The following is a 13,748-nucleotide window of genomic DNA, read 5'->3' as shown; positions in this document are numbered from 1 at the left end:
TATTATCCCCTCTAAATCACTTCTATTTTGTTTTTGAGCTTTAAATGTTTTTTTGTTTTTTTTGTGAGCTTTTATTGCATTTTCTTTCCACTTCTGTCATGTTTGACTCAAATTCTCTTGTTTTTCTACTTCCCGTTTGTTTTACTCAACTTCCGTTCTGTATTTATCTACTTCCGTTGTTTTAAAAAAAATTCAATTTCCTTCCTGCTATTTCCACCTCCGTTATCTTTTACGTGCTTTTACACCCCCCCCCCCCCCCCCCCCCCCCCAATTCCAATTCTCTGGTATTTTCTTACATTGCAGTGCATTCGACTTCTCAGGGCATCCACGTGGCACTACCGGAGGATTTTTTAAAAAGTTACACGAATGGTGTGATAAGTATGTGAAATCCATTTACAAATGCATTTCCTTTGGCTTCACAGAGCTACAGTTTAAATGTAAAGGTAGTTATTTATGTTCCACCATTTGTCAGCATATTTTCAACTCTCCTGCATGGCTGTTGCTGTTTTTATTAAAAGTCTTTTTAAATTTGATTTTCATAGAAAAGCTCGTATTCGTTGCTAGCTTGAAGTGTCACGTATTAGGAGTTCCTACATAGAGATATTTCCTCTTTAAACTTCACATTTAAATGTAAAGTTGAAGACAAAGTTAAAAAATAAATAAGTAAAATAAGGTTGTGAAGGTGAGCTTTCTGTATACTGACTCCCTTACCCATTAATCATCTCAGGACCCCCTCGGACTTATCTGCTGACCATCTGGAGTGGGATCGACCCCTCAACTTGGATAATTATGGACTGAACTGTGTAAGTATTGCAGTTCTAACACTAACATAGTGATACACCAGTACTTACAATGCTATATTATCAGAACACCCTGCTGCATTTTTAAAAATTCCCAGTTTTACCCACAATGTAACACATCCTGTATTAAAGCGACAGAGAAAGAACATAAGAAAAACCTGCAGCATCAGACTCTAGACCTTCACTAAAAACAACAATAATTTCTTTTCTCTTACTGTGCCCATATCGTTGCACCCTTACACCCACATTAATACATGTAACTAAACACATGCATATCTTGTTTATCAGTGGCTGCACAGAAAACCATTAGATCTGAGTTACATAGGGAAGGGACTCAATAATCTGCTCTGACACACTACACTTGATTATGTAAGAGTCTAAAATAACTCAAAAGTGTATTCCCATGAGCAGGAGGTATTTTATACACACACACATATATATGTATATATTAAAGAGTCGCATTCTCCATTAGTCTCCCTCATTGCAAACTGTTAACAGGCATTAGTGGCCCAATTAGAAAAGACTTGGTCTAATCTTTTAAAAGTCCCAGGATAATGTTGAAAATGGCCAGACGAGAGGAGGAGAGGGGGGATGGAAGGGGGATAAAGGGAGGAAGGGGAGGAGAGAAACTCAATCTAAAGCACCAGGTGCACCTTTTGTCGACATAATCTCCCAGCCCTTGAGACCGCGCACTCACTGGCCAACATATACAGCCTTTCATACGTACACATGCTGCTTTTTCGGCTGGGGGATTTGAATCCCGAGCTGGCTCTGGTCATATGTAAAAGGGACTCCTAGGTCAGTGCGCTGCCAGAAGAGACAGAAAAGGGTTTGGTGTGTTGTGATTCGTCCACTCATGGGTAATAATCAATAGGGAGAAACCTTTTCAATTTTAATCTTAGTGATGAGTTTGCACCGGGGACAAAATTTAGGTTAGGAAGGGAGAGAGGGGGTGTGGATGTCTCAGTTACCACACTGAGGATTTTTAAGGGCATGGTTTTACTGTGAGACACACACATTTGTACAGTCCATACACAGCGAGTGAACACTAAACAATGTAGCTGTAACACTGATCCATGGTAAGGGAGGTGAAAGGTAATTTATTAATGCTGCAAAATCCATCACGAGACATACGACATCCCGAGTTTTGAACAGATCTATAATCAGCTTCAAACTGGCTCAAGTGTGTCTGTCAGTAACGTGTGTGTGTAATCATTTATGATTGCACATGTTTACAGCTATGTTAAAAGACACATTTGACCATTTGCACATGGAGATCTTTTAAAACATGGAGAAGATGCAGAGCAGCAGTAGGTAGAGGAGCTCAGTGTGCACAGGAAGCAGACCTGAGTGCACAGCCATTGTGAAGCAGGCATCTATTGATGGCTGTCAGTCAGTTTATAACATTGGTCAGGGAGGACAAAGGACTGTGCAGCTTGAAATGCTGAAAACCTTGGACTGTGCAAAAACACACACACACACACACACACACACACACACACACACACACACACACACACACACACACACACACACACACACACACACACACACACACCTCTTGAATAACATTACAGGCCATGTTAATCAATGGCTCTTAGCACAGTGGATTTAGGCAGGCCTGGCGCCCCTTGTCCACAATCCCTCACCCGTCATTCTTTCAGCTCGACCCCTAAACTCCTGTAAAGCCTTGAGTGGGGACGAAGCCAAGGACGGAGCAGGCTGCTCATTGTGATTTAATCTCTCTCTGCCTCTCTCTCCACTGTGAGAACAAACATCAAATATGGCCTTCTTATCAGGCCAACCCCGCTCTATCTATCTATCGCCAATCGATGCCTCCTGTTCTGTGTGTGCAGGCCTCGGTGTATGTGTGTGCTTGTGTGAAACAGGTCTCGGGGGCCGTGCTAACTAAGGTCAAAGATCAGGTATAACCCTCCAGCGAGGAATGACAGATGTGGCCCGCAGAAAACAAGATAAAAGAAACGGAGAGAGAGAAACATGGAAGAAGGGAGCAATTTAGACCAGTTGCATGTGTCCTGAAAGCAGCAGATCAAAAATAAAAACAGGAATCGCTGTGATTGCTTCTGTCGTTTCTGCGGCAGGTATAACTTCTCCTCGGGCGCCTCGACAAGCAGAGCTCAGCTTACCTGAATGGTGGCCTTGAACAATGGACTGGAGGTTCTGTCATTGTCCAACCACCTTTCTGGAAGCGCCACCAGCTAAACGAGCAACTGTGCCGCCACAATGTGCTGAATGTGGCTCTTTTATTTAATACTTCCTTCAGTTGGGGAAATAGGAATATCAAAAACACTTTGATTTGTTTTGCTTCCTGTGAGGCAAGCGAAATAAACTGTTTGTTGAGTCTGTACTTATTCTGAAGCCCTTCCGGACCACCAGATCCAGCCCACACGCGATTGCAGAGATGCGATAAAAACACATTTTGTCTCTGCGATTAGTTTTCATGGGAATGAAAGCAAGTGTATGCATATGCATTAAAGAGTAGGACCTGAGGTGATATGACACTCTGGCTGAGCTTCTATTCACCATGAAACAGCTCCATAGAGCCGCAGAAGGCTGCCGGAGCTGCAGCAGGGGCTGCAGTGGCTCTTAGAGATAGATGGAGAAAGAGAGAGAAAGTAAAGGGGGGCAATCCTTTGTTCTGTCAAGGACTTAACACAATCAGAGTGTACAGTGTGTCAGGAGCGCACAGGCATATATCAACTTCAATCTCTTTTTAATGAAAAATCCTGCCCTCTCTAATATGTGCAAATTAACCTCTTCTCCTCCCTCCCTCCCTCCTCCCTTCCTGCCATTTCCCCTCCCCTCTCTCTCTCTCTCTCTCTCTCTCCCTTACAGAGGCCCCTCGACTCTCTCGCTCCCCACCGTTGTTTCTGTCCCTCATCTTCCTCCCTTTTTTTTTTACCCCCACTCTTTTGCATTGCCTTCACTAGTTTTTCCATCCCCATCCTCTTATTCAGTGAGTGAGACCACAGCGGAGAGAGAGAGAGAGAGAGGGGGAGACTCGTGCTTTCCATCTAGCTTGTTGCTTTAGCCCCCCCCCCTCCCACCCCACCCCCCAACACCCATGCAGCAATTATCTAGATCAGTTACTTTGCAAATAAATAAATAAGTGAAAAATCATTTAATGAATAAATAAATAAACAACGCAGAATAATAAGTAAAAGTCAGTGTCCACCAGCAGCATCAGCAGCAACATTAAAATTCACCCTCCATCCTCCTCGGCTCCCTTTGGTTTTTCATCTGTCTTTCTGCCTCTCTGCTCCACCACACACACACATACACACACACTCACACACGTGCGCACGCCTGATCATGCTATTACCCTGATTATCCCGATGAGTTGGTCAGATCCTCGCTTTCTCATTCTGCCCGCGCTGATTGTAATTTAGAAATTACACCTAATGAGGAATTTTTAAAAACACGGCGACCACTCTGTGGCTGCCAGCTCCACGCCGTTCCCTGCCCTAATGGATTTCCTGGTATGGAATCCATTTTTGCCACCCCCCCCCCCCTTCTCTTTCTGCCCTGCAGGGGGTCGGGCTAGCCAGGCCCTCCCTTCCTTCCCTCCTCAACTCTCACCCACCCCCCTATCCCCCACACCCCTTTCCCCACTAATTGGGGGCGACTGGTTTTGGTGAAAAGAAGTCATAATCATTGTTTCTGCTGCTAATTTAAGTGGTTAAGTGTACGGGATCAGCCCGCAGGACAAGGAAATGAGTATGATTAAATTTACTTTTTTTTTTTTTTTAAGTTTAGCAGCTGAAGTGCCAATTTCCATTCTGCTGTTGAGTTGAAGATTTTTCAAAGTTGAGCATCATATGGCACCTAAAACAAGATAAATGCATAAGTCGGAGCATGTTTAGTGGGTTTTGTTTGGCTTTCCCCCCTCTGTCTCTCTCTTTTGAGGAAACAGATCGAAAAGCATTGTTCGGGATGCTAAAAGCATCTGCTTTTCATAGGTCACAGTCTGCTTTTCCCTCCTCATTTTGCCATTAATTAAATAAAGGGGGAACTGTGCCTCTAAAAACTGACAGAATAAAAGCATCGGAGCCTGATTTCTCTTTTATTTCATGGAGGAATGTGAACCATCAAACAGCTGAACAATAGTTTTAACCTGTCCTGCTCGTCTCATGAACACCTGTATGATGTGCGAGTGTGTTTCAGGGAGGAGAGGGTATTTTTCAGGAAGGGTGGGGGGCAAACACACACACTCACACATAGGCACGCATGCAAATCAAAGCCATCAACAGCTTGTGATGAAGTGAGACGTAGTGGCATAAACAGAGTGTGTCGTTACCATGGAAGCCACTTTCACCTCACAGGCCGAGAGACAGGAAAAAAAAAACACAAAGAGCCAACTAGACAGGGAGGGAGGAAGGAAAAAAAACAGTAACAGACAGACAGAGAAACAGAGAGACAGACAGTGTTTCAAGCTCTCCTTCAGCAACATTTAATAGCTTTTCAAACCTTTCTGAGCTTTTTTCTCCCTCCATACTATAGTGTCTTTTCTACCAGGAGGGAAACACTGTATTTGTACAGTAAGTGGTCTAAAGAAAGGGAAAAGTTCATTGTAACGTTGTTTAATAGCCGATTGAACATTCACTGGTTTTAATGAGCACGTCCCCAAAGCTACAGGAGCAGACGTACAGTGGCCATTGGAGTGGAGGGAGTTTGAGGATACTGGAGCCACATCTGTCCCCACTCTTTTTTGAGTCTCTTTTGTTCCTCTTTGGTGCTACTGTGGGTCACAGATTCCAGCTTCAGATGCCTTGTTTCTCATTACATTTGAAATCATTTCCTAAGCCACTCCAGTCTATTTTTCCTACGACCGTAATCTCCAGCGTTTGGATTTATCGGTGCTTTTCTCGGTCAGCGGTTTGATGCTCCACAAGCCAAATTTCTGCTCGTCTCGTTTCCTCGGCGTGCAACACTTTTTATTTTATGATGACAGCCATAAACAAGATTTAAAATTCACTTAGCTGGAACTGGAACAAATCAGTGCCCGCAATTTCTCTGCATAGCACTGAAGGTCCACTCCACTCCAATTCATAACAATCCAGCCTGTTGCAGGAAATTGAACATAGCAACCTGGTCATAGGCCATCTGAGCGGAGAAGCACAAGCAAAAAGGGGTACTCCAGATATCTCCCTTCATTTGACAGAGACACTAAGGACAAATTTCCTTTCTTTATGTTTTATAAATGGGTCATCTTGGCCAAATGGAAGCCTTTATCCCTTTAATCCAGCTCATCTTCTCCCTTGGAGATCTAACAGGTTACATAACTGCTATGAAAGGGCAGCATGGAGATTAGAAAAAGAGAGAATTACCTTCAATGTCCCATTCAAATGTTCAGAATTCAAATAAAAGAGAAAAATGGTCGTTTCTGCTCATTGGAGCAGGATTTTATTTTCTAAGGTGTCTTACAGGTCAGTGTTTACTTGCCATTTCCTCGCTGTGTTGGGATTTTTTGTTGTTGTTGCTGCACCGTCTTGTCCACCTCACAGCCTGATTGCTGCTGAGTGAAAGAAGCAACCAGTCTCCACACCTTCTCCTACAAAAAGCTGGGCCGAGTGAGACCGTTCTAGCAACGCTACAGCTTTGAAGGTTTGCCAGGAAGGCTACAGGAGGTAATCAGAGGAAAATATGTCCTCTCCTCCTCCTCTTCTTTTAGACCTCCATTAGACCAGCCTGCCTCTGTCTGGGAAAATTGATTTTCTCCCTCCCCTCCTACTCTCCTCTCCTGTTTCTCCTCTTTTTTTCCTTTTTTTTTTTTTTTGCTTCTCAGGTTCCATTTGAGGCTTGTTCATCCACTCTCGAGAGCAGTTCTGTGAAACAGAGAGAGAAAAGAGAATAGTAGGCCACGACAGGTTGTTCACACATATAGTTACTCATCCCCGACAGCATCCATCAGGGCTTTAGTCCCATCTCTGTCATCTGCAGGTACACACAGCCCTGCGGTGCTTTACCGTTTACCTTCATCTGCGCAGCCCTTTCGTTCTTCACGTCTTCCTCTTTCTCTTGCTCTTCCGCCAGTCATCACACTTTCACCTCCTCTCTCTCCTCTGTCAGAGCCAAGGTTTGGATCAATGCACCATTGATTTTCCTATCAATGAACATTAGTATGGATCAGACTGCTGCTTGCACTGCACTGCCCTGCAAACTTCACACACACACAAACAAACATGCATGCATGCATGCACATTTGTCCACATGCATGCATGTGTGCATACACAGAAGGTCCACTCTGACATTTTTTTTCCTGCTAAGCTAAAGTGGGAAAAAAGGGACAAACTCGATGCTGCGGACAAAGGAAAAGCAGCAGCAGAAATAAAGGAGGGTGGGTTTGATAAAAGAGAGGTTCAGGTTGAAAGCACGGGAGCCAATCAATGTGAGGAGTGACAGAAAAGGTAGGAAATGAAATCAGACTGAGCAGAGTTAGTGCTCAGCGTTAGGAAAGAGTCATCGGTCAAACTGCCTGCTAAGTCGATTCACTGCAGAATAATTCAGCCTGACTGGCAACCAGCTCAGGCTGTTGATAATAGCTGCTAATCATGACAGTGAATGGATGTGTACTCTTTATACACCTTTGGCTGTCTTTCTCATACCTCTCCCACTCACTCACGCACACTAGCAGGAGCACACACACACACACACACACACACACACACACACACACACACACACACACACACACACACACACACACACACACACACACATACATCTGTCTCCTCTCTCACCCTGTAATGGGCTCTGAGTCAGGTGGAGATTGACACTTTTCATTCTGCCGTGCTCCTTTTGTGTCCAACATTGTATTCATTCCACACAAACCAACGGCGGCCTCACAGAGAGCACATTTCTGCGCACATCAGCTACATTTTGCATCAGCAAACAATGAATGAATGATTACCATCTTCAATTAACCGGGCATTCCTGGGAAAGTGGAAAGGAGAGGGAATAGAGCAGTAAATATTTCTTATTTGTTGTGCTGCCACTGGAGCTTGCTACTCAATAACAGTCATGTAGCTGTCCTCTGTCTTTGCAGCATACGACAGGGTACAAATGGACTACTTTGCCCCCCTCATTATTACATTTCCTCATATATTTCAAACACACACAGAGAGAGAGAGTGAGAGAGAGAGAGAGGGAGAGGGGGGCAGAGAGAGGGAGAAGCTGGGGAGACTGGTCTTGATAGAACAAAGAAACATCCCTCTTTGGGAGTGCTCGCATGAAAGTTGATCCTCAGATAAGACCCCCTGTACAAGGAAACTGAAAAGCCTCAGGGCCGTCCTTCGCCCTGCCTGATTGTAAAGCGTTTTAATTTGGGCTTCAGTGGACATGTGCCAGCCTCGTTTGTCTGACCGACCCTGCCCGTGAGCCTCAGGCATCACGTGTTAGGTACAAAACAGTTTCCAAAGTTGCATTTTATTAAGTTGATGAATGAATTATTTGGCTGTTAATTAAAAAACAACTGTGTGCACTTTACAACGAACTATTAAATCCCAGTAGTCAGTAATAGAATAGTCCACTGTAGAAATTTAACGTGGCTTAAAATGTTAGAAAGAAAGATAAATTTTGCCTGCAGCAAAAAGCGCTTGTGGGCAACTGTTACATGATATCAAAGCTTTTCCTCTGCCGTTTCCAAGCATCAACAAAACAGCAAAAGCTCATAATACACACAGCAATCTTTTTTATGCTTGGCTCTTATCATTTAGTCTTCCGTTGCAGATATCAGACTGGCCTTGACTTCATAATGCCCGTGTTTCCCACGGGCTGCGGCCCAACTGTGCCTGAAAGAAATTTGCTTGTGTAACCACTTCACTGCACCCCCCCCAACCCCTCCCAACACAGATAGCCAACCATGAAGAGTGGCATTCTGCACAAAACAGGTGACAGGAGGAGTATTCATACAATTTATTACCAGACGTGCTGCGTAGTAGGAGTTGTTTCTCCCTGAGCTCTCCTCTGCACTGCTGCAAACCTCACACACACACACACACACACACACAAAACCTGTGGGAGTTGCAGAGTGGGTGGTGGTGGTGCTGGAATTTTTTTGGCAACATGTCAACGAGAACCTTTCTAACCACAAAGTTCAATTACTCACTTAACTCACTTTGATCCAGACCCCCTTGCCTCTGTGATTGAGGCCTTATCATGTGGCTTGGCTAAAACGAGCCCTGAGCAAGCTCAGCCCTGAATAAACCATTCAACAGTAGCACGCAGTCGGAGTGCTGGCAAACCCTTGTCTGATGGGTGTAGCCAATCGTAAGGGTCGGGAGGCGGGATGGGGTACGACTCCCCAAAACCAGCAGCAACAATGCTAACAAACTAACAGGGCAGTGATCAACTTCAGAGTGTCTGCACTGCTGCAAAAACAGATGTGAGTCTGGTGTAATGTCAAGACATGAAACTGTAAAACACACCAAGAAGGGGGTTGGGGGGGGCTTAATTTGATTTAAATAGAGTAAATAAAAGCATAAAATATATTTAAAATAAATTTCAATAAATTAATAAAAGATCCAAAAATATGGCGGCTCCAGTGTAAGAAATCTGAGTGAAATAGAGCAAAAGAAAAAGAAAAAAAATCAACCAGTCAATCAAATAAAAATCATTCATTCATTTTCTAAACTGTTAAATCCGCTTTCTGTTTGCGCGCTTTGCCTGTAGCGGTTAGGTCGTAGAGCCGCAGTACAGCCGGGAGCCGAACAGGATGTGAGCGGAAAACGAGCTCCCGACAGCGGCCACAGGAAGAGCAGCAGCCGCTGAAAGCCTGCTTTTCACCGGTGGGGAACAGGAGGAACAGCTGCCCCTACCGGCTTCTTCTGTGAGGTTTACATGTACAGCAATACGTACGTGATTTACAATAATAATAATAATAATAATAATAATAATAATAATAATAAACCGGGCTAGACAGATGTGTTTTAATATAAAAATTTAAAAAATATATAAAAGATATAATTTTTAATTTTTAAAATATCAATGGTTACATTAAAAGTGGGTGAATTGCAACATTTAATACTACTACTACTACTACTACTACTAATAATAATAATAATAATAATAGTATTAATAATACATTTTTAATAGGGTACTTGATTATTAATTTATTTAAAATATATACCCTGCGTGTTGAAGCATATCCTAAAATAAATAAATAAATAAATAAATAAATAAATAAATAAATAAATAAAATAAAATAAAATAAAATAAAATAAAATAAAATAAAATAAAAGTACGCTGGTGACCCGCAGGTTAAAGACTTTGAGCCCTGTTATTGCGTTTTACGTCAGAGGATATTTGCATTTCATACCCCCTCAACCACATGTTGGTCTGCCATGTTGTTAGTGTGACAGGCAGGTTTAAAGGAGCATAATTGCAGTCACATTGAGCTTTTATTGTCGCACACGGAGCTCCAGCCAAGCTTATTTCAAGCTGTAGATGTAGCCCGTATTCTTCTGTGGACTGGCAGGAAATCATCACGGAGCTCTAATCACCGTTACATGAGGGGGGTTTCGGGCCCGCGCCCCAAAGTCTTAATGGTAGGTAGGTGATGGTGGTGGTTATGGTGCGCGATGGTGAATCGGAGCAGCCATGCGCGCTCTGGCGAATGCGAGCCGTTCAAATTTCCATATATGTCCTGGGAGACCCCCACACCACCACCACCAGCCCTCCTCTTTTTCCTCACACACACACACACACACACACACACACACACACACACACACACACACACACACACACACACACACAGGGGGAGAGAGAGAAAGAGAGAGAGCCTCCCCCCTCTTGTCTCCCTCCTTTCTTTGTTCCTCTCAGATGATTCCCCTATAAGCTCCCCACAGGAGAGAGAGAGAGAGAAACCACACCAGTGCCACCAAGCGGCGATGAGGCGCGTGCCACCGTGCGCGCGTGCTCTTTGTTAGTCAACTGATTTCCACCACCTTGGTATTTTATACAGAAGTCTTCGCGACGCTTAAAAAACCATGAAACAAACACAGCCGGGGTGAGATCGCGACACTTTAAATTCAGGGTGTCGTCGCATCGAGCCGCTGCTGAAGTGTCCTTGAGCAAGACACTGACCCCATGTTGAACTCTGGGGTGGAAGCAGGGTGGGAGGTGTGTGTCAAGGGAGGAGGGGGGGCGGAGGGGTCTTCTGTCCTGCGGAGATGATCATATTATCATCAGGAGGGCGCATCCGAGACTCTTTCTGATTTCTTTTCCACCGGCGTATCTGATGGATTAGGCAGCAGAATGATTCAATAAAGCGGAGACTATAGGCTGCCCGCGACGCTAATTAAATTAGCTTTATGTATAACTCAGTTAATGAGCTGCTTAACGGCGAGACGTTAATTACAGATTCTATATGGGTCCCGCTTCTTTGCTTTCCTCGCACATCCTGGAATTGGAATGAATCACATATTCGCACGTTTAATTCAGCCAATCTGCTGCTTTGGTTATTTATTTATTTATTAATCGCTTTGTCTTAAAAAATACTTGTGAGATTCAATAAAAGATCTGCAGGCACAGGGAGGCAGAAGAAAATGAGGGGGGGGGGCGCTTTTTTCCCAACAGGGGGCAGAGTCACTACACAGAAATCTGCTTCCTCTCTCTGCCTCTGTCACGTACGCACACGCACTCGTGGCGACGCTTCGAGACCTGTTGTGTTTCCCTGAAAGCAATTTTCATCCAAATAAGCAGCTGCCTTTAAAATAAATTACCTTTTGAATATGCTCATATATTTATATACACCTCGGTTGCGCTCCGCTGTTTGTTTGTTTGTTTGTTTGTTTGTTTGTTTGTTAGTTAGTTAGTTAGTTAGTTAGTTAGTTAGTTAGTTAGTTAGTTAGTTAGTTAGTTTGTTTGTTTGTTTGTTTGTTTGTTTGTTTGTTTGTTTGTTTGTTTGTTTGTTTGTTTAACAGGACCAGGTCGGGGACGTGCAGCTCGCTCCTGTGTTTCTGATCTATGGTAGAAAATGAAGCTGAGAGTCTGACAGAGAAATCACCTTTTCTTTTCTTTTCTTTTCTTTTCTTTTCTTTTCTTTTCTTTTCTTTTCTTTTCTTTTCTTTTCTTTTCTTTTCTTTTCTTTTCTTTTCTTTTCCTTTCTCCCGGGAACAATGGTTAAGTGATGCAATGTTTGGGTTTGGAATCAGTTTACAGTTTTACAATAAAAGCGATAGATATGAATCACAGTCAGCCTGCTCGGACTTATTCTTTATTCTCATAGGGGCCTCATTGTTACACCGAGGTCCTGACCCCGGAGGCGGTTATTTGGGAGTTGTGGTTTCTTGCTCCTCCATGTTTAATTGAAGTAAAAAAAAAAAAAAAAATCTCATTTGGAGCTGGAAAAATGCAAGGAATCAATGTGCGAAAATGCATATAGGTGCTTTTTTTTCACCGTTAAAGTTTCATTCGTTTCACTTGAATGCTTTCATAAAGCTCTTTGCTATTTTCATTTTATTACATTGATTTTAGCTAATGAGTGATCAGGTTTACTTACATTTTTAACTCCCAAAAAAAAAAGTTCAATAAATGACTGTATTTTAAAGATGTGAGCTTTTGGTTTGATGTTAGATTACCAACTTTGGTTCAATCTCAAATTGCCACTTCTAAAAAATAAATATAAAGAAAAAAATGTATTAAAACTAAACATGTATTAATCCCATTGAAACAGTTTGAAATGATTGTTTGATGTTTTGTTCCAGGATATGAGAACTTTCTCACTGATCTTACTCTGCACATAAATGTGCGCTTTTTAGTTTTAGCTTCCTTTCTTCTTCTTCCTCTTCTTCTTGTTTTTGCTAGAATATGTCAAATTTTTCAGTTTGTGCCTGTAAGCTCACAGATTATATTTGTGCACAGTTTAAGCACCAATTTGTCAGTGAAGCTAACAGCAGCTTGCTTTAGTTCGTTGTAAAGTCTCTCTTTTTAAAATAGAGTTTATTATCATTTTAAACCTTTGCACAATCTTTTACACTTTGAAGGCACACTCAGTGGAATCTGTGGGTTTTGCTCTGCATGTGAGAGCTGTAAATAAGTCAGACAATTTAAGAACATCACAGATCTAGATAGATATCCATCTCACTAGCTAACCCTGCTTGTTATTATTCACAGTGTGGATAATAACAGTCAGATGTCCATCAGCGTTGATTAGGGAAACAGAATAAATGGAGGGTGCTGGAAGTGTCTCTGCTTAAGTAAAGGACAAGAAAAGAAAAAAATCAGTTCAGCATATTCTGAAATACATTTACATTACTCTCAGTTTGTCTTAGTTACCAGCATCCACGCTCAGGCAACACATATACAGACTGGATTTATTCTCTAACCTTTAGACATGAAAGTCAGGCCAAGCATGCGCTGACAGTTTTGTCTAAAATCAGGCCACAAGTAACCTGCTCTAACCCTGAATAGTTTTGCTATATAAACTCCTGGATCTATAAAGTTCAGGTTGTGTTTCAGTAAGATTTCTGCTCATGTTTAAAGCTTTACTGCATGCTGAGAAGCCGCCACACATGTCTGTATTTTAGGATTTTAAAGGAATCCTGTTTAATTCAGCTCCATTTGATATTTGGCCAGAATGGAAACTTTAAAAAAAGGACAGGCAACAGCTAAACCAGCAACAACTCAAAAAATCAGCAGCTCACAATTTAGTTAATTTCAGTCTTTTGGAGGAAAAAAAAAGTGTTAATATCAGCTCCCCTTCACCTTTTCTCCCCCTTTGCTTCTGGCTTTTCTATAATAAGATCTCAACTCTCTGTGTTTGTGCTTGGCAGGGATAATTAGTGATAATTAACACAAAGATTCAGCACTTTTATGAGGTCTGTAATTAATTTACATTTTGGGAGTAATAAAACTGGTCAATGTAGAAAAAACAAGAAGATCAGCCCCTGTTTGAAGGAGCTGCTCACTGAAAACCATTAGACT

The sequence above is a fragment of the Astatotilapia calliptera genome, chromosome 9, assembly GCF_964374335.1.
Source record: "Astatotilapia calliptera chromosome 9, fAstCal68.1, whole genome shotgun sequence".
In the NCBI taxonomy this organism is placed as follows: Eukaryota; Metazoa; Chordata; class Actinopteri; order Cichliformes; family Cichlidae; genus Astatotilapia; species Astatotilapia calliptera.
The sequence above is the reverse complement of the archived record's forward strand: the minus strand, read 5'-3'. Positions refer to the sequence as shown.